Below are 26,212 nucleotides of genomic sequence, written 5' to 3'. Positions count from 1 at the left end.
TCAAAGGTGGCTAAGCACATTTCAGATGCATTCTTCCCATCTGGCACACAAAGAGCAGTAAACAAAAGGAGGCTACCAGAATGTTCTCCTAAAATTCCTATAGATTTTGATACTTCGGAATATCCTATTCTTGGAATATCTGTGCCTGTCAGCAGAATTTCCCCTCTGGATTCCTGAAGGCCCTGACACCGTGGAGTAAGAACTGTTGAGTGGAACACGAAATAAGAAAAGACAGGAAATGCTTGGCTGAAGAGAGGGAGGAAAAGCCTCCTTGACAGTGTGTGCCAGGATGTGTCTAAAGGAAAGGCTCGAATCTCCTTTCTCAAGGGTCTTCAAAAACTAAGCACTAGAAAATGTACTACAGGGAACAATACTGCACTGGCAGGAAAATGGCCTGGATGATCTTATTATTTACATCTTTAACTTGTCAAAGTCTATGAATAATCCAGATCTCTCTAGCTGCTCTTTTTCTTACTAATTTCCAAACTATTCTAAATTGGGAATAATTTCTTTTAAAAGAAATAATATTAATAATTATTACTTTTCATCCCTCAGTCCTGAGGCTCAACAAATTCTGACTTTTCCTGTAACTTGTTCTACTTTCCAGAATTGTGACATGCTAGGTATAGAGCTAAGCTTAGACAAATATGAATAATGTCACGGCTGGTTTCTACAGTGTATGCCTGCAGAGTTTTGGGGGCAGTTATACTTAGGTTTTGGTGGTCTGGTATTAGTAATTCTCTACAAGTAAACCTGTAAAGTTTAGATAATAATCTTTGACAAGCCTTGATGTTGAGAATTCCTTCATTCCCTCACTACCATGGATATTTCCTAATACAATGACAGCAAGTGTCCCAATATTTCTATGAATGTGAGTTAGCATCAGCACAGTTTGTTAAAGGCAAGCATTCACCACCTATGTCTTTAGCAGACTTCGAAGTATTCATTCATTTAATATGGGAACAGAAACATAGAGGATACTTTTGCTGAATTGTACATTTTATGGATTTTGCGTTGTGCAAAGACCCTTTGTCTTTCATATCCCTTACTCCTATAGACCAAATACAGCATAGTTTGTATTGTTTCTATATGGCTTGATTTTACTTGAAATGTTTTACTGCACTTTTCCCCAAACAGAAACCTATCTTATTTATATGTAAGCATGTGTACATGCACATGTGTACACATGTACACTTGCATAAATAATTCAGTTTTACAAATCAAAGATGAAATATCAGCAGATACTTAATTCTGTCCCCAGTGCGGAAGGTCTTAAAAGACTCTACAGTCACTCCACTGACGGAGATTCCTGTAGCTGCTTTGAATCAGCATCACAGGACATATAAACAGATCAGGTAAGCAATGTGAATGTCTCTTACAGTTAAGCAGTAAGATTGTAAGTTCTTTAGGACAGAATTCATATAGCTCTATACTTGAGTTCACTGAGTATTGCTAAGCAGTCTTCAGCATGTCATTACTTCACAAAGAGTAATCAGTTTATCATCCAAACTCCTATGTTAAGGAGTGTCTCATCAGTGTGTTTTCAAAAAATAGGAATTGAGGCACACAAAACTTGTATTCAGACTTACACAAGCAGTGGGCGGCCTGACTCCTGTTCAGTGGAGGTATTCAGTGAAAGTTATCTGCCTGACTAATGTAGGTACAAATCCTGCATCCAAGTCTTGCATTGAAATGTAGACCTTCTCGACACACATGTTAACTTGACCCCACAAATGTCTTGTTTTATAAATTACTCAATTAGTAAGATATCTCAGTCTAAAAGCAAAATACCAGCATTAATTTCCTGTAGAAAAAACAATATTAAGAAACTACATCCATCTAAGCATCTACCTGTTAAGGGTTCTCTTTCAAATCCGAGGTGTTACAATGACTTGTTTATGACAGACTTTCAAGGCTGCAATTAATGCTGAGAGCCAGTTACTTTCACTAAACTCATGAAATTGCTAATCCCTTTGTGAATCTATTATGGACAACATGAGTTAGTCATCACAATGAGAAATGAATCTTTTGAAATGTCCATGCTAGAATTCATAATACTATTAAGTAATTTTAGAAAAGAAGCATTCAGTTAGCTCTTGCTACAGTGAAACTAGTATGATGCACTCAAAACAAGAGCATTCAACAATAACACAGTATGTTCTTAATCAAGACAAGTTTACTGTGAGCCAGGGGTCAATCAAAAAAAGGAACAGGAAGCTTGCAGCTCTTTGTGAGTTTGGGTAAACCTCTCCATCAATATCTGTGTTCAGCAGTTTGTATGTTGTAGCAACACTTAAATGAAAAATCAGTCAAATCTTAATTTAGCCTGTAAGATTTTGTTCCATATGCCATAACTTTCCATGATTCAATTATTTTGTACATTTTATATCTCTTAAATTAATGTTGTTTTATCTAGATGTAGCTGGGGAAAATATTGTTTCTAGAACAAGGATGGCTAAACTAATGAACAGTTGATAAAACTGTGAAGTAAGTGCTAATTCATCTTTTTGACTCAGTATTAATAACTGAAAGAGCTGAATAGAGGAAATAAAATTGCTGAGTTGGTTTCAACCTGGTTTAACATTTATCTAAATCACTGAACTTTTCCTAAGAAACCTGGCTCTATTTTGTGCTTGAATATTTGAATAGTTCTTTAGGTTGAGGAGGATTCCTCTTTTGAATTGGAAATACTTTCAGTCTTTTTAGAATTCCGACTATTTTTGTGCAGCAAAAGTTTAACTATCCTGAAGCAATTCAGTAAGAAAAAACACACCTCCACCTGGTCTCTACATATACAAATTTTAAAATCTGTGCCTAGCCACTATAAAAATAAAATGTTATTGGATGAAGGTTTTTAATAAGTTATTATTATTATGAGTAACATCTCTAAATGTGGCTGTCTGATGGAAGGGAGTATTTATTTTTTTGTTTAAACAAAAAAATTATCATTGAAGCTAGCCTTATTCTACAAAGTGGAAGTCTTCAGGCTGTTTCTAGCTATGTGCTTGAATCCCCAAGCATTTTTACAGTCTTATGTATTTTCTCCCTGCCCATGCAAACCCACAAATTTCCTATTGAGGATGTGATTTCAAGTTCTCTGAGCTGAGAGACTTTACTTGAGATTCGATTCAAATTATTTAAAAAGGAATTTGAATTTACCCTAAGAAATGTGTAGAACCTTGCTTAAAATGTGCCTATGATTACCAAAACATGGGGCTTGTTATGTATGCATTTGAAATATTTAATAGAAATTAACTATTTCTCCAGATCCGAAAATAGACTGCACAGAGAAACTTTGCCAGATGACACCAGGTCATTAAGTGCTTTGTGAGAAATGTCTTGGCCTATTCTAGTTACTGATGAAACTTGCTTTCCACTTCAGTGAGGCCAAAACTTCACAGTTGGATGGTGCCCTAGAGATTATCAAGAACACTAAGAAAAATTTCCCACCACCTCTGATTAATTACCCAGAGTAAAAAGTGCTCTCCTGGGCAATTTTGTGTCTCAGCTATAGATAAGCACTGCTATGTGAATTTTAACAAAGCATAAACGCTGCAACAAGCAGGATAAATTCACCATTGCAAACATCTCACTTCATAGTAACCACTATACGATAAAGCAGTTTAACAAAGTCGGTTGAGGCTCCCATTGACAATAAAGTTAATACAGTGTAATCTAAGAAGTTAGTACTGGTTTGGGTTGTGCTGAGTAAACATACAGCTTAATGTTCACTGGTGGATTTGAGACCAGTAGTCAAATTGTACAATCACAGCCAAAGGACAGGCATTAAAACTGATCACTTTCCATTATGGAAGTGCATGTGTATGTGTTAGGATATGCAAACCTATATAGTGTGGTCACAGCCTAGGTTCTCTCAGGTGCTAATATCCAATCCATGCCTACCGTAATCCCATAAGCTCAGGAAAAAATTAACATGAACAACATTGTAGAGAACTGAAACCTTTATCACCATGTGTTCCTGCTGGTGGCCTGGTAACACAAAGCTAGAATAGTATTCATTGCTCTCTAATATAGTAATGCCAAGACCTTCAAGGTTATGAATTCAACTGTATTTTGGGGTGGGGTGGATAAAAGGAGGGAAGAAACACCCTAAAAGGGCTTTAGTACAAATTAATTTCATGTATCAGAGTTATTTGCAAAGGAGCTCAGGGACCTATATTGGTAAGACTGTGGAATGTATCTATGAACAATCTCCAATACTTTCTATAGTATAAATACTGATTATTTTTTTTAACGTTCCTATTTGTATCTTCCTACCAGTTAATGCATTTAAAATATTTACTAAAGTCAATGAGGATATGTAGCCAATTATCCAAAACAGAGGTGTTTTTTCATTTAAAAAAAACATTACTCCTTTGTTATAATCATTATGTTATGACATGTAATTAACTCATTAATATCATGATCACATCAGGTTACTACATTGGAAATAATTCATAAAAGTTAGATCTATCGGTAGATTTGGGATACAAGTCCTTCTTCACTTAGTTAAACAAAACCACTACCTTTCCCAACATACCTTGCCTAACTTATATTCTCACAAAAGAAGAAATAAATAAAAAGACTGGTATTTGTTTAACTATGCAAATGAAAATTCATTTGGGACATATTTTTGTTTTGCTGATTCATGTTTTTCAGAGTCTTTCTCCCTCCTTTTCAGTTCTAAGCTGAAGAACTGCTTTTCTTAACATTGATGTGGAGGCTGTACACGTTTTGAACCTTTTCCTTTGTGTTATTTGTCCAGAATGTGAGTTTGAGAGTGCTGGAATAACGGAGACGCAAGTGTCTTAAAAATCTGCATAATTTTAAAATTTTCTGTGTGGACTTGTCTGTAATCCTTAAAGAAGTCGTGAGGGAGGCATAATTTGTGTCATTTTATAGATAGATAAACATAGAAGTTGAAAAGATACACAACTGTAAACAGAAAGATGGTCCCTAATCTTTGACATGAAAGGAGAAAGGGGGTGGTGGTGTGGAATTAAAAAGAAAAAAAAAAAAATTAAAAAAAACCACCAAAAAAATAATTGCCAGAAAACCTATAAGGATTACTTCTGAATTTATCCGGGGAAAAATTTTGATGATTCACAAGTGGCTTTTGAGCTGCCAGTCTTTTCACTTTGCTTGCTGTGCATGTAGTGCTGCCCATCACCTGTTGTTAATTATAACATCCTATAAATCTAATGTTAGAAGACTAGCAGTGAGACACTGTCTGCATTGGCTTAATGGACACTCTTGGAAAAAAATAATTTTTCAAGAGTTTATTCCTGGATGAGCTTCTATGGACCTGGCATTGTTGTGAACTGATATTTCAATTAAGAAAAACACTAGTGGATCCCTTTAAATAAATAAGGTCCTGACTTCATACAACCGTTGTGGTTTTAAGCACCATATCAAAACCCACTATGACGGGAAGCTATCATTTAATAAATCAAAATAGCTTGCTTGGTAATAAATATTTTTCTTAGAAACCATAATATTCTCTTTCCTACGGATCATATGACTTCCCAGTTTCTGCATTTTTTGAAATTACAGGAGCAACAAAGGAACGTGGGAAATAATTCAGCATGGTGAAATCATTCAGATTAGCTGTGCCTACACTGTGCTTAGGACAACTTAAAAATGTGTGTTTTCAGGCATATGTGATCACATTCTTCCCTTTTTTCAGGTAGCCACAATTTGGCTGAACTGCGCAGTGCTACCTCTCTGAGGTGAGGAAAGCATTCAGTTTTGACTAAACCACTTCAATTTCATTTCTCAGCTTTCTGTTCTACAAAGAGATGAACAATATTTCCATCTCACAGTATGGGAAATATTTTCTTGCCTATATGGGCTCTGAACATAAAAAAAACATAACAAACTGTAAAAAATGCCATGAATCACTGCTATTGACTGTGTTCCATGTTGGCTGCTGTTCAGGTAACTTCCACTTATATTGATCAATCTGCTTGTGTAGTTAGCAGTGAAAAGAATTAAAAAAAAAAAAGGAAAAAAAAACTTCAAAGAGAGGAAACATACAGAAATTGATACTCCGCTGTCAGTGGTGGCAGTCTAAATCCAGGTTAGGTTTAGGCATAAGTCCTGTAAAGGCACATGCACATAAATAACATCTATAAGAAATATAATACTACACTTTCATAGATATATTTTCACATGTAGAATAACGACGTAAAATATCAAGTTGTCTGTGACCTATCTATTGGTATTACTGAAGACTGTAAGTGGGTCCAAAATACTTAGTGACAGACTTTGCTAAAAAACATATATGCCCTTGCATGCTTGCCTGTATTTGCATATGAAATCATACATAAGTTTCACTTAAAGAATATAAGCAATAAATAGTTCTGTAAATAACAGTGCTCTGTATAAAGTCCTTTGAATTTTCTAATAATGTCTGCTAAGAAAGTCATAAAAGGTTTATGAAAGTCTGAGGATTCAGCTTGTTTTACTGGGATCTCTTTTGCAATGCACTTCTGATGCAAAGATCACTGTATTCTTACATTTATTTGTTCCACAATTATTCAGTATTCCACAGCAAGAATTTTTGTGTTCCTGGTGCGAGATTCTTTTGATAATGAAGTACAATGTGGGTATGAATATATTTATATAGCTTCAACGACTTACTGGCTCTGCTTGCTCGTAATAATATGGTTTTGATTATCCTTAAAACTCCTGATTCAACTTACTTTGGGGAAGTTGAGTTATATTGTTTTTTACTGTTCACATGACATACTATGCATTCTAGCTGAAATCCAAGGTACCATACAGCGGACTTGCATCAAAAGAGAAACTGTTGCAGCAAACCTTGATCAGAAGCTGAAATGTAACTTCAGAAATATTAATAAGAGAAAGGTATTGAAAACTGAGTTCTGGTCTTAGGCAATTTCTCAGTGGTTCAAAATGATAGTTTAGAAGACAGATAGGACAAAAATTGCTGGAAGTATACAGGAAATATTATGAATGCTTGGGGCAGGGGGTGGAAATCAGAGTAATGTTTATTTAACAGGCAGGCTTTAAATGACCTCAAAGAATTATGTGCTATGTTGGTTGCTGTCTTGTAACAGAATTCCATTACTTTGAAAGCAAATGCAGAGCCTGAGGCAGCTTTGTTAGGTATACTAATAAGAAGACGTCCATCCTCTGGCTGATCTTCCTGTGCACCTACTGCTGTATTTTCTCTTCTTTTCCTCTCCTCTTGTCTGCAATGATATTTATGTGATAACCCACCTAAATCTTATCTAAAGCAATTGCTTCTTTACATTAACTGTGTTTTACTGATTCAGAAATGGGTGTGTGTTTCTAGAAGCTTTTTTTTTTGATTGGGGAGAAAAGGAAGCTACAAATCAAAAAATGCAGCTTCTTTAAGATTCATGTTAATATGCTCTGAAAGTTGTACAATTCTATTAGGGTGATGGATAGAAAACTGACAGTATCTTGATTATGATACACTAGGAAAGAAGGGGATATATTAAAGACGTGTGAGGGAAGAAAACTTTCTGAGAATTTTCTGTGTATCTTAGTTCTGAAGTTAATTGCATATCCACATACTTACGGGCCAGTGGTCAGCCTCAGAGCCATCTGCTCTTTTTTTTTTTTTTAATACATTTCTGCAATTGACTGCCTTCCTGTCTGAATCCTAAGTTGCCCATTCCTATAACATACTGTGACCACATAAGGCCTGCACTGGGTGCAGTTCTGTACTTGAGGGAAAACATGACACTATTAACCAATGACTGTTAGATATTCATAAATGCAGTTTTTCATGCTGAGTGAATAATATTTATGAAATAATTCACTATATGGATGCCCATCCCACTAAGTAGAAACTTATACCACTGTGTGTCTGAAAAGCAGTTGATATCCTTGGCAAAGCCTCCCTCTCCCAGAATAATACCCTGACATCTTTTGGATCTGTGAATGGAGAAGTTCTCTCCTCATCTCTGGCTTTGGGCTGGTATTTTCATGTAGTTTCTAGCCTTTGTCAAGATACATGACAAGATATATCCTTTTCAATGGCCATAATTTCCCCCAGGAAATGAAACTTTGAAAGACTTGTTAATTGCATTGTTTCAGCATTAGACTTTTTCATTAATTATGCTCTCTGTCCTCAATGACTTTAGCTCTTAATGCCAATGCAGCAAAAATGCAGTCTCTGACATATCCATAATAGTTATACAGTAGCCTTTTAAGAGGCCATGAATCTAGGATGTTGCATCTATCATGTCACTATTCCCTTTATGAAAGGAAAGGAGCTGACACTTGCAATCGCTTTCCAAACCCAGTTCAGTGTGGTAAGCTTAACTAATGTGCTCTTGCTAAATTTGTATTAATAAATGGGGCCTGAACCTCCCTGCCTGTTAGCAAATCATCAGTTTTCATGTCTTTCACATCAACTGATGGTATACTGTGCCATATAATGTTCTTCCCAGAACTGTCTTTATTGGTAGGGAATAGGGAGGTGGGAGGGCATCTTTTGTAAATGCTTTAAACAATTGAATCATTAGGAAGAAAATTACCTCAGCTTAATGGGAGAGTATACTTCAATGTACTGGTGCTGATATTCAGACTTGACATCCAGTAATGAAGAGATCTTAACAGTGCGAGGGATCAAATCTGAAGGATTCTGACAATCTGTGTTTTCTTCTCTTTCTAGAAAGAGAAGGGAAGAAAGCATGTTCATAATACTCTTCAAAATATGCAGGACAGCAGAGAAGTATTTTTTACTTTACTTGAATAAATAAGCTACATAAAGTTTAATTTGTTTTCCTGTTTTAATATTTTTGACATAATCAAATGTTAATACATTAAATAAACGTGAAACGGCACAGGAAAATTGTGTTTAAAACTGTTGTTCACATTAGAAGACACCATGAAGAGCTCACATTTTCTTTTGTTTTATTTTTATGAGTAATATTGTCTGCAACTGCACATTATGCTTGTGTGTAGCTCTATAATTCACAGTAAACTGTGAGTTATTTTCTCCTTGGACTACTTTGTATTATAATGAATCACTATTTCTATTCAGACAAAGCTAATTTTTCTCTCCCCAGTGGCATTCAATTTCAAACTTGTTCAGAGTTTTGAACAAGCAAAAGCTGGAAAGATGAGAGAGCAAACTGAAATATTTCACTGTACAGTGTAAACTCTTTGGTTTATCACAAAATACCAGACAACGACAAATTGCATCAACTAAAGCCTAAAACCTAAGTAGTTTTTTTCCTCCCCCCATAAACGAGTAACAGTCGACAGTTCTGGAATGTGCACTCCTCTCCCATGAAAACATTTTTCCGCTCTGCCTTTTCCAAAAATCAAAAGTTCAAAGCTGAACTACTACATGTTATAAAAGAACAAATTTACCATGACACTTAAACAAAGACATGAGTCAGTGTATTCAGTTTTCTTGAGGGAGGAAGGAGTTAAGTTTCTTGTTAAGGCAAGGTTTGCAGTAAAGAAATTATGTTTATAGTTATATATATCTCCTTATAATTATTTATCCACATAGATGTTCTATTTTACTGTACAGTTAAAGTTGTAACTCATGCCTTTTTTTGTCACTGATATAGATTAATTAAGGTTTACAACATTCCTCCTCGGAAACCAAAATATTAACACCCTCATTACACAAATAGGCAAGTGCAATCATGGACATTTAAGACACTTAGTATTATTTAGTACCTGCAGCAGTCTGGAAACCTCAGCTGCTGCTCTTTACTCTGAAGTGCTACTCTTGTTCTTGGGAACAGTAAAAGCAAGAAGAGCAGCGTGTATGTCAAGGAGAGAGACAAAATTAAATGGCTTTGGACTGCTGTGGGTAAAACAACATATCTGGAACAAAAAGCATGTGATCTTGTGTCCTCTTAACTGTGAAGTGTGGAACACAATATATTAAACAGCTGAATTGTCCTGTGCAGTTTTTAAAGCTGTCTAGGAAACTTGGAACACCATTTCCATTTATTTGGAACAAGTGGCTGACTCATTTGTGTGCCTTGAAAAACCTCTAGTTCTGTTCCTGACTGAAAGAAGACAGATATTCTGAAAGTCATTCCTCTTTTACAACATGAGAGAAGTGCAGAAAGTCACAGAGCTCCTTCTAATATTGAGCCTGGCCATCACTGAATGTATGGTCGATTTGGAAGGTGTTAAAGGATGCAAACTTCTACTTGGTACTGCAGTAGCTTTGATGTGTGTCCATCCTTTCAAAAAGATTAATACTGCAAAGTCTTGTTCTTTGTGGATACAAATTTGGGGCAGCTAGATTGAAGGTCTGCTCTAGATTTGGATCTTTGACGGTGAATGCTATATTCAGTAGGATGGAACCAAAATCAGAAAATCCTTAAGCACGGAGAAAGCTGACATCTGAAACTATACCCAACAACCCAGGCACGCCATCAGGATTCAGTTTTTCCTTATTGATATGTAATGATTTATTAGGTCATTCCCTAAGACCAGTGTTCAGCAACTGAATGACATGCTCAAACTAAAGGACACTTAGTTTTTTTTTCCTTCAAATTAATTTTTTTAACAATATCTTAGACATGTGGTGTCATAATTTCTATAGCTGCCCTTCTCTTTCTGTTGTTTCTGTAAGATGACATGTGGAAGGACCTTATATGGTAGTTACCTATAGTTGTAAGTTCTCTTTAGCCTTTTAAAAATACTGTTATATTTCACAGGAGAACACAAAGAGGGTGTAATGTAATTAATACAAAGGCGTTTTCTAATCTTTAACTTTTCAAATGGAAAGGTTTGGATTTTTCATTTGTCTTTGTTTTAGAGGCCCTTAACCAATTGTGTGCCATTGAATTTAATATTGGTTATGAATGAGATTGTAGAAAACAAAGGGACATAGTCTGTGGGAAGTACATTTCTAGTAACGGAGAGTGCCATAGTCAGTTTCGTTGGGTGCAGGCATATCACTCTATTGACAATGGCTAGAAGCACCAGGCAACTAAAGAAGTGTTATGTGACCTGCTGGATAGATGAACCGTGTTTTGACAACCTCTGAAATGACAAAAGTGAACTCTGCTCGATAGACAATAAAATAATTTAATTTTCAGTCATCATGCATTAAACTATAAAAGTTACTAAGAAAGCCACACCAAGATATATGTCGTTGAGTAGTAGGGAGCAATTAGGTGGCAGTGCCTCGACAGGAAGAAGGCAGCTGATTAGTAATAGGCTACTGGTAGGCACAATTGCTGGCTATGTGCAAGTGAGGGTGAGGAGTTTGCTTTCCCCTTTCTCTGGAGCCAAGCATAGTCCTCACCTTTGTGCTGCTTTGTTTGGCTACGCAGGCAATACAGGCAGTAATACCATATATGTTCTGATAAAGTCAGAAGCACAGTTCAGGCAAATTAGGTACCAGCCGGTGTACAAAGTATCACACAGGGCAAATATGTATTCCCCTGGCCAAGTCAGCAGGAAAGAGACTCCCACCAGAGGTTAGGAAAACTGTCTGATTTTTAGCATTGGTGGTAGGTGGAACAGGGGAGACTGTGGGACCAAGAAAGCCAAGTATTTTAAGCATCTGTTATAGGCCTGTGCCAGATGCAGGATACCAGACAAGATGTGCCATTTGTCTGTTCTTGAATGGAATTTCCTATGTCCCTAATACCAAGCAAACTCTGTTTATTTATAATACAACTACTTCTGGTTTTGTAGAGATGATATACAGCACATTTCATCTCTTCACTTTCACAATGACATTTAAACACTTTAAAAGTGATTTATTTTGCTGTGTAAAATCAGTCAGGCTTGGAGGTGTTTTGCTTTGTCATGGATGAATCTATGAAGGCTGGAAAACTTCTCCGTTTAGGGAGGCTGAACTGTGTAGCTTCCAGAGAACAGTTTTCTCTAACGCTTGTCTGGGTTAAGAATGAGACCCGAGTTCTTACAACAGCTATGTCAGTAGGCAGTGATTCCAAGTAACAATTTTCATGGGCACAAAGAGAAGAATGAGATATGGGAAAGTTGACTGTCCTTTCCTGAATGTGGATTTTTTTCCCCCACTTTTACGTGATTACTTAATAAGTGATTCCAATTATTTCCCAAAGAAACAAGCAGGAATTTTTAGGCAAAACTTTTTCAAAGAACATGTCAATTCAAAACTATGGCTCTTTGGTGGAAATACAAGCATTAGTTGTAAAAGGAAACATCTCTCATTTCTTGGAGTGCATTTCTAGAGAAAATTAGACAGAAACATAACCTTCCCAGAGTAACGGTATCTCATTATGAGATACTTTAAGTATGAGATACTTTAAGTATGAGACCTGTAAGTATGAGACCTTGAAGTCTCTGTGCTACCTTGTTAATTAATATCAAAGACACAAGCCCCAAACTACACTTAAGACCAGGTGGAAAAGTTAGTGCTAGGGTATCTAGGCCTAGAAGGAAAATGTAACAGCCCCACAACAGAAGACCTTGGTTCCAGAGTAAACCAATTGTGTAGAAAGGTCAATCAACCTTTATTAATGTTGTCACCCTTTCCTGCCAGCGCTGGAATACCAGTTTGCTCTGCTTCAAAGGCACATCAGGATGGACTGTTAAATCCTCCAGCCTTTCCCATAGGGCCTTTCTGATATGCCTGCTCTAGCATCACATCTTCCAGACTTTTACCAGCAGGCTGTCCCCTGATCATCTTTACTACTCTCCAAACTAAGACCTTCTGTACTGTTGCCAGTTTTTGAGTTCAGAGGGGACGCCCAAGACAGACTTCTTGACCTTGGTAGAACCCAGCTTTTCCTCAGAAATGTGTTGTCTTTTTCCAAGGATAGGAGAAGAATTAAAAATTTAAAAAAATAATCTGAATGATGGAAGAAGTGGAAAGTTGTAGTTATAAATTTGCTGACAAAAACATGAAGGCCCACAAAATTAGTAATCATAATCCAAGTTCCTCAAGTGATATTCCCTGTAAATTTTTAGGAATGTTAAAGCATGTGCACTTAACTGTCTGCATAAACAACCTGCAGGAGCAGAAACCAAAAGTTCACACTTGCTTCTAGGTGTAATCCTCTGTTAGAAAAGTATCTACACACACATCCCCACCAGCTCCAAAATTTGTCCAGTATACTTAGCTGTTCCTAGCTGTAGCTAGAAAAGACACAGCTGCCTTTTTTGGCTTATATAGCTTGATCTTAACCCTCACAAACAGCTTAGTCTGAGCTGTTTTACAAAACCATTTTTCTGTAAACATTTTCATTCAGTAGTTTTCATGAGATATCTACGCTCCCTTAAAACACACTAGTGACTTGGATGCCTTCTCTTTCTATTACCAGACTCAGATGACTCAGGAGGTGGTCTGAAAGCTGAGGGAAGAGGTGAGACAGAGAACACTTAATGAAAGCTTGACTCCAAGATGGAGTCCTGTGATAGGCAGTCCAACAAATTGATGCTGCGTGACACAGAGAGCAGCATCTCGAGTGGCAGCTGAATGGATATGGTCAACTTGGAGGGGAATTCCTAAGCTAGCCTTGAGGTCATGGCTTTGGAAACGGTTGTTTGCAAATGGACCTCAACAAACAGAGCATAAAACACAGGATCCAGTCTGGGTTTGGGAGGTTTTGCACATGTTCACACTTTCAGGTACTCAGAATCTGGAGGCAGGTCCTTGCTTGAGGTTCAGGACAATCTCTAATGTAGCTAAATCATGCAGCCTACAGAGGCTGCTGTAAGGAGGCTGCTGCTTCCCACAGAGGTGAAGTCCGGCCAAGAATAGCATGTGTTTCCTCCTCTGCATCTAGCACAACTGCAGCTAAGTGGTTGCTTATGTTCAGAAATGAATGAAATATTCAATGAAAACAAGAATCTTCACTGACACGACCACTGCTTCTTAATCATTACACAAAATAGTGCTGTCTTGCCCAAACATGCCTGGCGCTCTAATGATAATGGAGACAGTACAGTGTTTGGATAGCTGTTCTTTTTTTGGAAGAGTGGGGAGGGTGTGCCTGTGTGAGGGCACGTTCAGAAGGGTTTTAGCCCAGAAAGAAATAGGTACATCTGGAAAGAGCATAATCCAGGTTGCCAGACTCTGGCACTGCTACTAGAAATAATCTTTTCTCAGGAAAGTACCAAAATGTGGCTGTCTGGGTTGCCCACAAGTATCCGGGCATTTTTCTTGGCAGGTGTGGGTACTGGCAGTTATTTGGCATTTTGATTCCTGCCCCAAATAGTGTCTATTCTTTCTTTGCTGAAGATGGAAGGATATGTCTGTGGTTAAATCACTGGCCTAGGGATTAAGCAAAGTGGGCTCTGCTCAGATTTTTGTCTGCATCCTTGGCCAGGTCACTTAAGCAAGAATTTTGAAAAGTGATCACCACCCACAAACAGGATCAGATTTTTCAGAAGCTCTCTGCTTCCACTGAGGCAGCAGCAGACAGACGATCAAAGGAACCTTTCAGAAAATTTGTCTGTGAGTGCCACTGCGAGAGCTACTGGGTGCTGAGCACTCATGAAAATCTGGTTCTCATTGAGGTGCCCAGATGGGAACCAAGCTCTCCAACTAGCCCCCGTCATGGAAAGACACTTGAGAATCTGGCCAGGAGCAATCTCTTGAAATGCTACACCAGCAACTTTCTTTGTGCCTCCACTTCCTCTAAAATGAGAGTGATGTTGCCAGGGTGCTTGTAAGGATACATTCATTAATCTACTGTATGTGATGTTCTTGGATGCTTCTGCAGCCAGGAGAGGGAGGTGAAGCATTTGTAGTATAATATCTTTCCAGACATACCAATCATCTGTGTAAGCAAGAGTGTGTTAAAGGGACTACAGCAGGAGTCCAGGAATCAACTTCGCTCCATGTACAATTTACAAGCCTTCAGGTTCAGGAGCTGCTGCTGCTCTTTGTCTTAAACCCTTGATCATGACTCAGGGCTCTGCCATGCTAGGCAATGTAACAAATAGATCAAAAAGACTCACCCTGAAAAACCTTTGTGCTAAACAAAACAGGGTGGAGAGAATACATTGGAAAGAAATGGTAAAGCTGTTCCATTCAGCTGTTTGCCTTCTGAACTCTCTGCCTGTTGAGTACAGTAGTTTCATAATTTTTTCGTCACATCCTACCAAAGCATGTGGTATTTTGGGGGGACTGGGGGTGGTTTAGAATTTTAACTTTACAAGACCAGTTATTCTCGTTATACTAGATACCCATATACAGCAGTTCTTTTTGCAGGTTTTTTTTTTTTTTTTTTTTAGTTTTAAGTCCAAAGACCCTAAACTTCAAAATGTACGTTTCTCTCTTTTTCTTTCTAACTTACAGTGGCCTCAATTTTGCATCCAGATGGGGAAATCTGAAAGGTCCTGCAGCTCCTGTGGTGTGTGCTGGAGCAGCCTTCCTTCTTTCCGAGCAGCCTCCTCACATGACTCGACATTTTCTTTCCAGCTAAGAGTGGAGCCCCCCCCGCCCCCCTCATTTTTGGCCTTCCAGCACTGTCCGCATCTGTGCGAGCTAATGCTACCCAGATCCTTCTCAAAGGGGCACCGAGGGCTGGCACACAGAAGCAAAGCCCCCAGGCTGTATCTCTGAAACCGAAGAAACCTCAAACACATTGTGTTTCCATAAAAGCACCTCAGCCGACCGGACTGTGGGCAGTTTCCGCTCGCCTCAACCCTCCAATCTCCGCTGGGAATGGGAGGTGCAATCGCCACATCAATCTCCGCCCGGCCTATGTGCAGACATGGCGCTAACGCCAGAGCCGCCCAGTACCGTGGGCGACGGCACGAGGCGGGAGGCGGCACCCCAACGCCAGGGGCGCGCCGTGCCCGCAGCCCGGCGACGGCGAGCTGCCGACGCCCCGCGGGGCGATGGCGCCTTCCCTCAGGGCTACGGCGGCCCCAACGCGGCCCGGGGACGCGCGCGCGCCGCCACCGTTTTTGGCGGGTAACGGCCGCCGGGCGGAGCTCCCACGGTGCCCCGGGGCTGATGCGCTGCCGTGCAGGCGTTGTTGGATGCAAGTGCTTATCGGCTACTTCCGTTACAGTGTTTTAAACAATAATTGGGGGTTTGCCTTTTTTGTGGCTTATTTTTTTAAATTAGAGTGTGACATTGTTCAACTAGATTGTCGCTGAATTGAATCCGCGGACACGAACCCCTGCTATCTCGACAGCCTGTGGGCCTCAGGTACAACGCCTCACGTTCTCCTGAAGCCTCAAAGCCTTCCACGCAGCTGAGGATGCAGAAGACTTTCTGGGCCCCGGCCCTGGTGGCGGCGGGGAGGTGCTGGGACGGAGGGCTGCTGTCCCGGTGCCGTGTCTCGGCCGCCACTGGGGCTGGCCCGGGCCCGGCGGGCGCCGAGGAGCCGCTCGCCCCCGGGGCAGGCGCTCCTCCTTTTGGAGGGGAAGGCTCTATGTGCGAGTATCCAGCAAGCTACGCTTCCAGCTTTCAAAATACGCTTGATGAATGGAGCATTGAAAATATAGTAGGTTTCTTACCACTTATTTTTTAAATACTTGTTTTCACGAGGTAAAGACTAGAAAGTTGAAGGCATGTAGCAGAGAAAATTACTCTGAGCAGTCACAAATTGAATTTGTTTTGCTTCAGTTTCACAGTCCTTTTGTATTGAGGTCTTGAGAGCGTTCAGCGTAAGTGACAGATGACACGTTGAAAATAGGGTGTTTCAAAAGAATAATATAGTCATTGCAAGTGAATTCTGAACTCGGTGAAAGACAGGTTTGGCACTTGAGATTTGAATCTAAGAGCTATCTTGCCCTGACTGTGGAACAGAGATATACCATAAAAAATCACATGCCAAAACTAATCGGTAATTTGGATTTCAGATACCGAGTACTTGCAATCGGTTGCTTAAGAGCAATCTAAACCCAAAGTGCAATGAAGGTGACATTGCAAAAGCCAGCTGAGATGAGTGGATTTCCTTTAAATTAGACAACTTAAAAGCCGTCTGATAATTTTATAGCACTACAAAAATAAAAAATTTACTGCTGCAAATGAATCTAATAAAGTATCAGTCTTGGAGTTTAAAACATAGAGTTTTCTTTATTTCCAGGATAATACAAGCAGTGTTTTTAGCTGCAGCTTGTAATGCAAGGGAACAGTCCTAAAATCTTTTCCATGTTTCCTGACACAGTAAATTATGCCCAGATCTCTAAAAGGTAATGTAGGAGTTCCTAAGTATAAGAACTAAGAAACCACACTTGCAGTAGCAGCTTGGACTGTACTGCACAGAACTTCTAAAATGATCTATGGTGGGTGGAACTGGAGGAGAGCAGGAATTCCTGTAACAGGCACAGAACAACCAGCTGCTGCACCTCTTCTGTGGGGGACAGAAACTCCTGCTGTGTCTTTACCTATATGTACACACAGCAAAACAATTCTGAGATCTCCCTGCCCAGACTTGCATGCAGCTTGCATGCACAGTAGGAACTCAGTTCATCATGAACGCCTCCATCCTTCACTGCAGCATATTTTTGGAGCTATTCATCCAAGAAGGCTGGGATAAGATGGGATGGAATCCTTCCAGTTGTTGCCTTGTTAATTCATGTAGGGAGTTACTACTTAATAAATAGGCAGGGTAGCTCTTGTGAGCTAACACTCAGCCTGTGAATTCTGCATTAATGCGTTGAGTATTGTCCAGTAATCTACAGCATCATATCACAAATTGTACCCACAAGTATTCCAGTCTTGGAATACATTCAAGTGGAAGCCTAATAATGATTACAGCCATTTTTGAAAGCACAGCTGGATTTTGCTAAGCTCTGCCCACCCTTGGCAAAAGTGTTTCCATTTATTGGAGGGCTTGTGCTCTGTTTGAGAGCTTTTTTTACCATCTTTGAGTTAACCAGAACTTGGCTTTGGCCCTTTAAATCCTTCTCCCTATCAACTCAGCAACCACAGAGGCAGTTTATTACTGAAAAGAAATCTAAGAATCAGTTTTGGCCAGCATTGTCTTGGAAAGTTCATTTTATTAACATGGTTTTGGTTTTATTTCAAAAACACTTTGACAAGCACTGACATTTTTGGAACCAGTAAAGCACAAGAGACTTACTCCTAAAGGCCTAAGCTTTGCATTTTTCTGCAGGGAACAATATGATGTGCTACTATGGTAAATTCAATTCAAGCCACTGACTGAAAGGAAATAAGTACTGAGTTTTCTTTTTTCCTTCACTTTCTAAAATACATGATGTGTGAATGCTAGTGCTTGTGGGATGTTATTGATTAACTGCTTATTTGCTTTTTATCTATAGTGCAGGTGACAGATGTATCAATGCTGGCAACATAAACTTTCCTCATAAGCCTGCTTTTATTGCTCAACTTTGACCTGAAGTAACTACCTCTTGACCTTTTACTAAGATTTGCCAATAAGGGTCCCAGTTGTGTGTTTTATGTTAATGTCCATCAGCTGCGAGTTGGGCTAAGATCAACTAAGTCATTTACAAAGAAATACTGGGAAATAACTGAATATTTTCTTTTCTTTCTTTTTTTTTTTTAATGCAAGCTGAAGGAGAATTTCTGGTCTCTGAGCCACATAAAAGACCCTCTTCTGATACTCTGCATTCACTGGAGCTCCACACATGGCGGGATGAGTGGAAGGGCAGAACAGAGGTAAGTCGTGTGCTGGCATAAGCAGACTTGACTGCTAGATTTCTTCAGTGCTAAGCTGACTGTATTTGGTTTGAGTGTCTCTGGAGCTCTGCCACCTTCCATTCTGTGCCTTTGAAAATTATGTTGAGTAAATGAGAGGCAGTGTAAGCATCTCCATTTCAGGGCCTGTAATGTATTTTAGAGAGAGATATATATACACATATATATAGTGTTGTTTCACATCGTAACAGTGGGTTTTGATAGAAACTTAACTTTGCTCTCTGGATTTTTCAATTGCAAAAATGGTCAAATGCTTTGCTTGGAGTTCCCTATGGAAGTTTACAGTGTGTTACTGTCCACTTCTTACTTTCCTTTCAGAAAAAATGCAGCAGTATGTTGGTCTGGAAAGTGTGGTTGCTTTTTTAGTTAGCAGGAAACATGTGCTGCAGATGTTTCAAAAATCTGGCTTTTAATATATCTTTGATATCTAGTGTGTCAAGCTGTTCGTTTTGACTCATTCTCCTTTTAATAGGATACATTAAGTGTATCCTACCTGTATGTTGCTGTGATAGATTCCTAGGAGCTGACATGAGCTGGCATAGCTGACTCAGGAGTTCATGATTTTTAGTGCTATGGATATTTATTTAAACCAGAAACTATTTCTGAAGTTCGCAGTATATTTTTTCATCTCAACTTTATTTCAGAGCAACTGCATAAATTGTATGACCCGTTTCTATGGTTGTATAACCAGCTTATATAGGCCTTTCCCTATAAGAACGGAAAAGAACTAGTTAGGCTCTTCTTCTGTTTGGTTTGATTGGGTGTTTTTTTTCTTTAATAGGTTGGAGTGTTCTTGTTGGTACTATTTATTTCTTTTTTGCAAATGTGGAGTTCTCAGAAGCTATATTCTGAAGTGTTATAATTTGGGATTGCCAAGAATGTTTCTGCTAAGTGGCCAGATGTCTCTAAACTCAGTATAATGAACACACACACACTTTTTTTGGAAAGATGGAAAAAGCAAGGTGTGCATATGATGCGTAACAGAAGGATGCTTTAGCTGTGAAGTATTATGAATGGCATAGTTGCTAGCATGCTTCTCAAATCCTAAGTGGATACCTCCCAGGAACTCCATATTATTTTTGAGTGCCCTCATGTTGAACTCAGTGTGGTTGTTGATGAGACCCTATAAAGAATGATGTCCACATACGTGCACAGACACCACAGTCATCAGTTTACCACATGCACACAGCGCTGGGAATAGAACTTAAGACCTTCGCCTCCGCAAACACAGCTGCTCATCTGGCTGTGGGCTTTGTAGCCAGCAGAGGGAACTGATAAACAGTCTCAGAGTGCTGTTCTATATATATTTTTTCTAACCAAGAGAGGGCACTAAGTCTCACTCCCTTTTGAAAAAAGTCCATTACATGTCACCCCTCTACAGTTTCACCTGCCATTGAAGAAGTAACAGACTTACATTCATCTTGCTTTTGCTATAAAATAAAACTTCTTCATGCAAGTCCATAATCATCAAAAGATGTCCCTAGACTGCATAGTGGTATTAATCCCCTGCAGTGCAATTATGAGACATAACATTCATTACACATCAAGACAATTACAGAAACACATCCAACCTTTCAGGAGTACTGGGAGACCAAGCAGAATTGTTTACTGATGCGTACGGCAAATAGGCACAGTTATTCCACAAGACCCACAAAAGGCTTCAGAACCAGGACTCATCATCATCTTTTTAAACATAGAGGGCGCCACAACTTTTGCTGGAGGAGAATTCTGTTAGCATAAAGAATAGATCTCACTTTCTGGAGGGAAAGCCACAAAAAGGCAAGATTACTTGCACAAAACTCTACAAAGTATAAGTGACAAAAGAAAAACTTTTGTACAGTTTAATACTGATATCTGTTGGTTTTAATCAGACAGAACAAGCCACCTCTAACATTTTTGTCTTTTCTTGTTCCTCCCTACAGTAACTCCGTTGAACCATTACTCTTTTAGAAATAAGAACACTTGTGAAAATTAAAAATTATCTCCCTGTAGAAGGAAAGTACCCACAGCTTGGAATAATTGGAAGGCAAAAAAAGTAAGGGAAAATATAGGAATATATTTAAGCTTCAGGGATAAAACCTAATCTTTCTTCCCCTGAGATATGTAGCAAGGTATAGAATAAGTGGGCAGAAAATTCTGCCTTGAAGATGTGCTCATGGATGTATGAAAATTGTCCTACCTTCTATGGCAGATAGTGAAATGACTATTAATGGTTCTTCTAGCCCTTAACACTCCTGCTAATCCTCCAGTTCCCTTTCACTCATTCACTACTTTATAAGTGATGCATGCTTACTAGTAATTTTGAATTTAAAAAAATTAGATGCAAGGCCTCCATTGCTAGGGCAATTACTCTAGAAATCAAGCATCAGAATGGTTTGTTGTTTGGGTTTTTTTTAATATAAATACAGTCCACGGAGCAATTAAGTCTCTACCCCCATAAATTAGCTCTAGGGTTATAAATTAAAGGGATAGGGCTAAGCTGGTGGGTTTTTTGTTTTGTTTTTCATTTGTTTGTTTTAATGGGTATGAAACTATGTCCTATAAATTTCTAGAGATGGCACATGATAGTGAATGTAGAAAAGAAAGGAAGAATATATTCTGTGTGCCATACAAGATCCACTTGAATAATTTTGCTTAAGCACCATGGGCTTCTCATAGAGCTCTCTACTGCTGCTGAGTTGCCAAGACTGAATTCTTAGAGTAAGATGTTGCCCATCATGACAGTGGATCTCTGCTTGTTCATCTTTCCAAGGGTGGGTTGGTCTTCTTTAACCGCAGAGGGTAAGAAAGAAGTGGTCATTTGGTTATTTTTTATTCATTTACCCCCTCCAAGAATGATTTGCAAATTCTGTTAAGGGGTTTGTAAAGGGTTTCACAGGAAATTTTAAAATGTTAGGAGTGAATTACCTGTCTCAAGATTTGTCACTGGAATTCTCCCTGCTGTTCAGCTTTAAAGAGTCATGCAAAAACAGATCAGTTGCAGAGGGGTTGACTTTACAAGGCTGAATACAAATGGAGCACGGGACTGAAGTGCTGGACTGGAACCCAGAAGAGCTAAATCTGACTCTCTACCATGAATTTTCACTGTGGTCATAAGCAAAACAGTCCATATATTCTGTATCAGCATGGCCAGAGGAAAACGTATCTCCACCTGGCAGAGAGGTGTGTAAAAATAATTTCATGGAGATCAGAATGTCTCACAAGCAGTGGTACTGGCAGACCTATGTGGTCAGCAGTCAGTGATGTGTTTTCCTGTGTTTCTGGGTATGTAGTCTAACACTGTTGACAGCAGTGGAAGTTAGACTAGTGGCCTAAGTGGCATTAGTGCCCTAAATGAACACCTAAGAAACCTAAGCACAGCTGCCAGGAGAAATAGCTGAGCATGGCTGCTTCACACTTAAGTTGTCTGTGGCTGAACAATTAATACAGTCTCTTTGCCTTTATGCTGTTATTTTAAAATATTGTGGTCGTTATGCAAAAAATCTGAATTCCTTGTTCTCCCACTGATTCACTTTTTTTTTTTTAAAGTTGTGGTTATAGCACTCTTTTAAAATGACAGTATTTTTATGTTAGTATCAGTATGTTGTGATTCTTGTGAAAAAGGAGTTTCAGATCAGCACAGAAGTCCATAAATGCCTTCCTAGAGTTCTTAGTTCTCTTGGAGACCTGCTGGGTACAGTTTCCCTTCATCCCCTACTGCAAAGAGATGCGAAGCTGAATTATCTACTCAGCTTAAGAGAAGTTGCTTAGAGGAGATTCTGATGCAAATTAGACACATTCCTTTGAATAGTGTTTTCTTAATATGTCCTGCAATCCATTTTTCAAATGGCAAAACATTACATTTCATAGAAGGCTTTAATAAAAGGTATTTTGCTATATACACATTTCCAGTGGCAAATACATTTTTAAAAATATTTTTTTCCTTGAAAGTTGCTCTATTAGAAATTTTGATCTATAAAGAGTAAAATTTTGTGTGAACAATGAGGCTTTACTTCCAGACTGTAGGCCTAAATTCTGTATGCATTACACCTAAAATCACAGGTCTGTGTTTTACAAGAGGGGAGTTTTTGGAGAGGGAAGGGAGGTGTGCTGTAAAAATCAGGTGTTAACTAGAGGAGTGAAATTTTGTAGCTCAGAGATAGAATGCTAGTTATGAGGAAAACCATTGGGCTCTATTCCTGTCTTCTATGGGCAATTTATATGGATTACCTGGATGTAAAAATAGTGCTACTGTAAGCCTACTATGGAAAGCACTGTGCTTTGTTTTTGAATAGTTCCATTTGTTTAATTTTGGTTGTTTTTTTTTTTTTTAAAGATACTTATGTAATCTTCTAGGCAAATAGCTGAAGGCAGTGTTTTCTTTTCCCATTAGTTACAATAGATAACATGTAAAATACAGGAAGAATCTTAGATACAGTATGCAGAGAAGGGAACTTTGAACAGACTTCTGCTTTTGTTATACACTGCTATAGCTTAAAATGTTGCAGCTAATGTGAGAACAGCTATATGTGGACATAATTTTTTTTTAGAAAAGACTTTATTTGGGGAAAGAACAAGACAGTCAATTTTGAAAGAGAATTTTTTGGCTATCAAGAAGAAAATATCAATCTCTAACTGCAGAATGTATTACATAGAGTACAAACAAGCCATTTATAGGTGGCATTCACTGCTTTTGGTAGTTCATGCTTTCCCTCCTCTCTGAGCACTGGAGAGAGGCATTCTAGGATTAAGATTTCTATGATGGAGTTTCTTTAAACAGGTGACTGTGTGTTAAAAGTGCACTCACACAACATGAGAGGCTGGTACTAGTCACTAATAGATTAATCTTTGTGGGGATGGATAGATTAATAGAGGGGAGTACAAATACGATTTTGAAACTACTTTTTCAACTGTTCAGTAGCTGTCTCTGAGGCTTTTAACTATTCCTTCCTCTAGCATTAGAAATGTCTATGTAAGCAAACTGTAGTTAAAATATAATTTGAGCTGATCTAGAAATTTCAAAAAGACACAAGGTCTGTTGTTCCAAGAAACAGAACTTTGCTTGTGAAATGTGTACTTCAAGCATATTTGGTACCAGATAGTGAATTCCATCAGCCTTACTGCTGTGCTTCTGTGAGGACTTAAGTTCCATCACATGTTTTTAAAGGCAGTGAAACCTGTGAAGATGCACATCAGTCCCAAGACTGGCTCAATCTGGCTAGTAATAATAGTTAAAAAAAAAATATTCCTCCCTTAAATTGGCACTAAGCATTTTTTTTTCCTCAAACAGAATTTAAGGAAGCTTTAGAGTGTAGTTTTTTGATAACTTTGGACAGAGGGAGACTAAGGAGTAAGAGGGATAATAAATTGTTAGAAATGGTCTGGGTATACTAATCTCTTCAAAATCAGTCTGAAATGGAGACAAGACCTTTTCCCAGCCACACAGTGTTTCCCAGCAAGATCTGTTTTTATTTCATTGCTAAAACAACAGACTGTTACTAACTTAAATGTCAGATGACACTACATCTGAAAAAAAAAGGGGGGGAGGGGGAAGGGGGGGAAGCCAGCACCACCCAACAAGGCAGTGCTGGAGTTCACAGTAAGACTTTCTCACAATATCTGGTTAGAACAGAAACCTGAAGTAGCAGTAATCTTACCTTGAGTATACAAGATCCAAGGAGAGAAGATCAGTAGCTCAAAGCAGTGGAGGACTGAGGAAGTGCTCTGATCTGCTGCTGGTAGCATGCACTTGGCTTTTATGTGCAGGTGGGAGGAGCTGCTCCCTACGGTAGGTGGGCAGTGAGGATTGCATACAGACAGCCTTCAAGAAGGCATTGTAGAGTGGGGGTTTGCTCTTTGGGGCAGAGAGAGGGAGAAAAAGCAAGGTGGATGGCGTTTACAGGAGAAACAGTGTTGGATTAATTTGTTGGTTTTTTTTTTTAAACATTTAGTTAACTACAGATTTTCTACTGTATTTCTTTCTCTGGATCTGAATCTCTGAATAATTCCAGTTACACATATAATGCTACTAGGTCTGACTTTGTCTTTTGGAAGGGTTTTTTCAAGAGTGAGATAATAATGCAAAGTAGTTATCAGAAAGGCTGCAGTTTCTGTTTCTAGGAAGGGATAGCTATGAAGAACCAGCCCCTTGATCACTGTAGTTGTCTGTTTACTCAGGGATTGAACTTCCTTTATATTCCAAATGTCTACAAGATCTCAGCTCCGGAATCCTACTAAGTTTCTGTTGCACTGAGCTACCCAGTTTTTCCTTGACGCAGCTGTAACATGTTCATCTACACACTGACTTACTAGCAGTTTAGTTTAGAGCAGTTTTATTGTTCCCTGTGTCTGAGTTCTAAACAATTTTCCCAACTGGTATTCTCAAAAGCCAAATGTAGCCAAAAAGACAAACCAGTAGGAATATGCATTCCTGGTGGTTTCTGTTAAAATTATTCATTGTTCATTTTAACTCATTCATTCCTTTCAGGGCACAGAAGAATGCGTGGCACTGTGTTCAGACACTGGCTCCTGCAGGTGGAACAGACAGTTGTACCCATCTGGAATAAACTAATTCAGTATTTGCACATGTCCCTGCATGAGGCTTCTGGGCCTGTATTATTTACCATAATACAGGAGTAAAACCTGTGTTGTATTGTAATATTGGTGAGTGGAGAAAGCCAGCAGGATAGAACAGGAAAGGGGGACAGTAGTGTGAAATCAAGGGAGAGGCTAGAGGCAAACCCTGATGTAAAATCCAGGGGAGGACCAGGCAGAAATACGAATGAGAACCTGAGTTTACAGAGCTGAGATAAGCAAGTTTGTAGTGAAGCTGGTGGAGATGAGCTATAATATAGTGATTTTTACACTAAAAGGCCAAACTGGTCACTGGATAAAGAGATATAAGATGCTTATAGAACCTGGGAACTTCCATCAATGCCCTGAATTTGCTGTCCGTGTTAGGCTGTTGTGTCTATTTGGAGATCTGAATATATATGCTATGATCAGTGTAAGCAGATCTCAAGTCTTAAGATATTTATTTTGGGAATGCTAATTAAGTCTTAAGATGGACTCAGAGTAACATTCACTTCCTTACCTTTCTTCTTCCCTCTTGACTATAATGAGTGTTTTTAAATTAAAAAGAAAAAAAGTAGTACTGAATGGCTGTGTTGATCAGAACATACTTGGTTGCACACAACTGGTTTTTTTTTTTTCTTTTTAGAAAAAGGCTTAGAAATCAAGCACCCATCAACCTGGGTGTTGGTGTTATATGGCAGAAGTAACTGCATAACCTTGGTGATGTGGCCTCTGAAATTTATTGCTGTAATGCTGAAAAGGACTGGTTAAATTGCTAATGTTTCTTATAGGTATCAGGGTGCAGTTGGATAGGGCAATTTCTACATTATTGCAACTAAATGGTGAAAAAAAGTCATATTATTTTATTATTTATGTAGCACTCAATGTGTTTTTACCGTTCTCATTAAGACATGAGTTTCTGCTCTGAAGAGATTACAGTTTACTTTTAGGAAGGCTACATGAAGTAATGGTAACATGGGAATAGGGAAAGCAAGAGTACAAGTTACTGCAATAGGTTCATGTAATTAGTTCAGTTATGGCACCTTT

The 26,212-nt window shown here is 38.7% G+C and overlaps 1 protein-coding gene across 2 annotated transcripts in view; it reads right to left on the bottom strand.

Moving 5' to 3' along the window:
- Positions 1-24,312, bottom strand: part of COL8A1 (collagen type VIII alpha 1 chain) — a 102,107-nt gene extending 77,795 nt beyond the window's left edge. The window contains exons 1-2 of one of the 2 annotated variants that reach the window (XM_037378360.1): positions 24,250-24,312; positions 8,535-8,667 (exon numbers count right to left, since the gene is read on the bottom strand). The gene's annotated coding sequence lies outside the window, so the exon portion shown is untranslated. The remainder of the gene's footprint in view (positions 1-8,534; positions 8,668-24,249) is intronic. The other variant, XM_037378361.1, reaches the window with a different exon arrangement.
- Positions 24,313-26,212: the final 1,900 nt, after the last annotated feature.

This window comes from Falco rusticolus, chromosome 2, assembly GCF_015220075.1.
Source record: "Falco rusticolus isolate bFalRus1 chromosome 2, bFalRus1.pri, whole genome shotgun sequence".
NCBI lineage: Eukaryota > Metazoa > Chordata > Aves > Falconiformes > Falconidae > Falco > Falco rusticolus.
The sequence above is the reverse complement of the archived record's forward strand: the minus strand, read 5'-3'. Positions and strand labels throughout refer to the sequence as shown.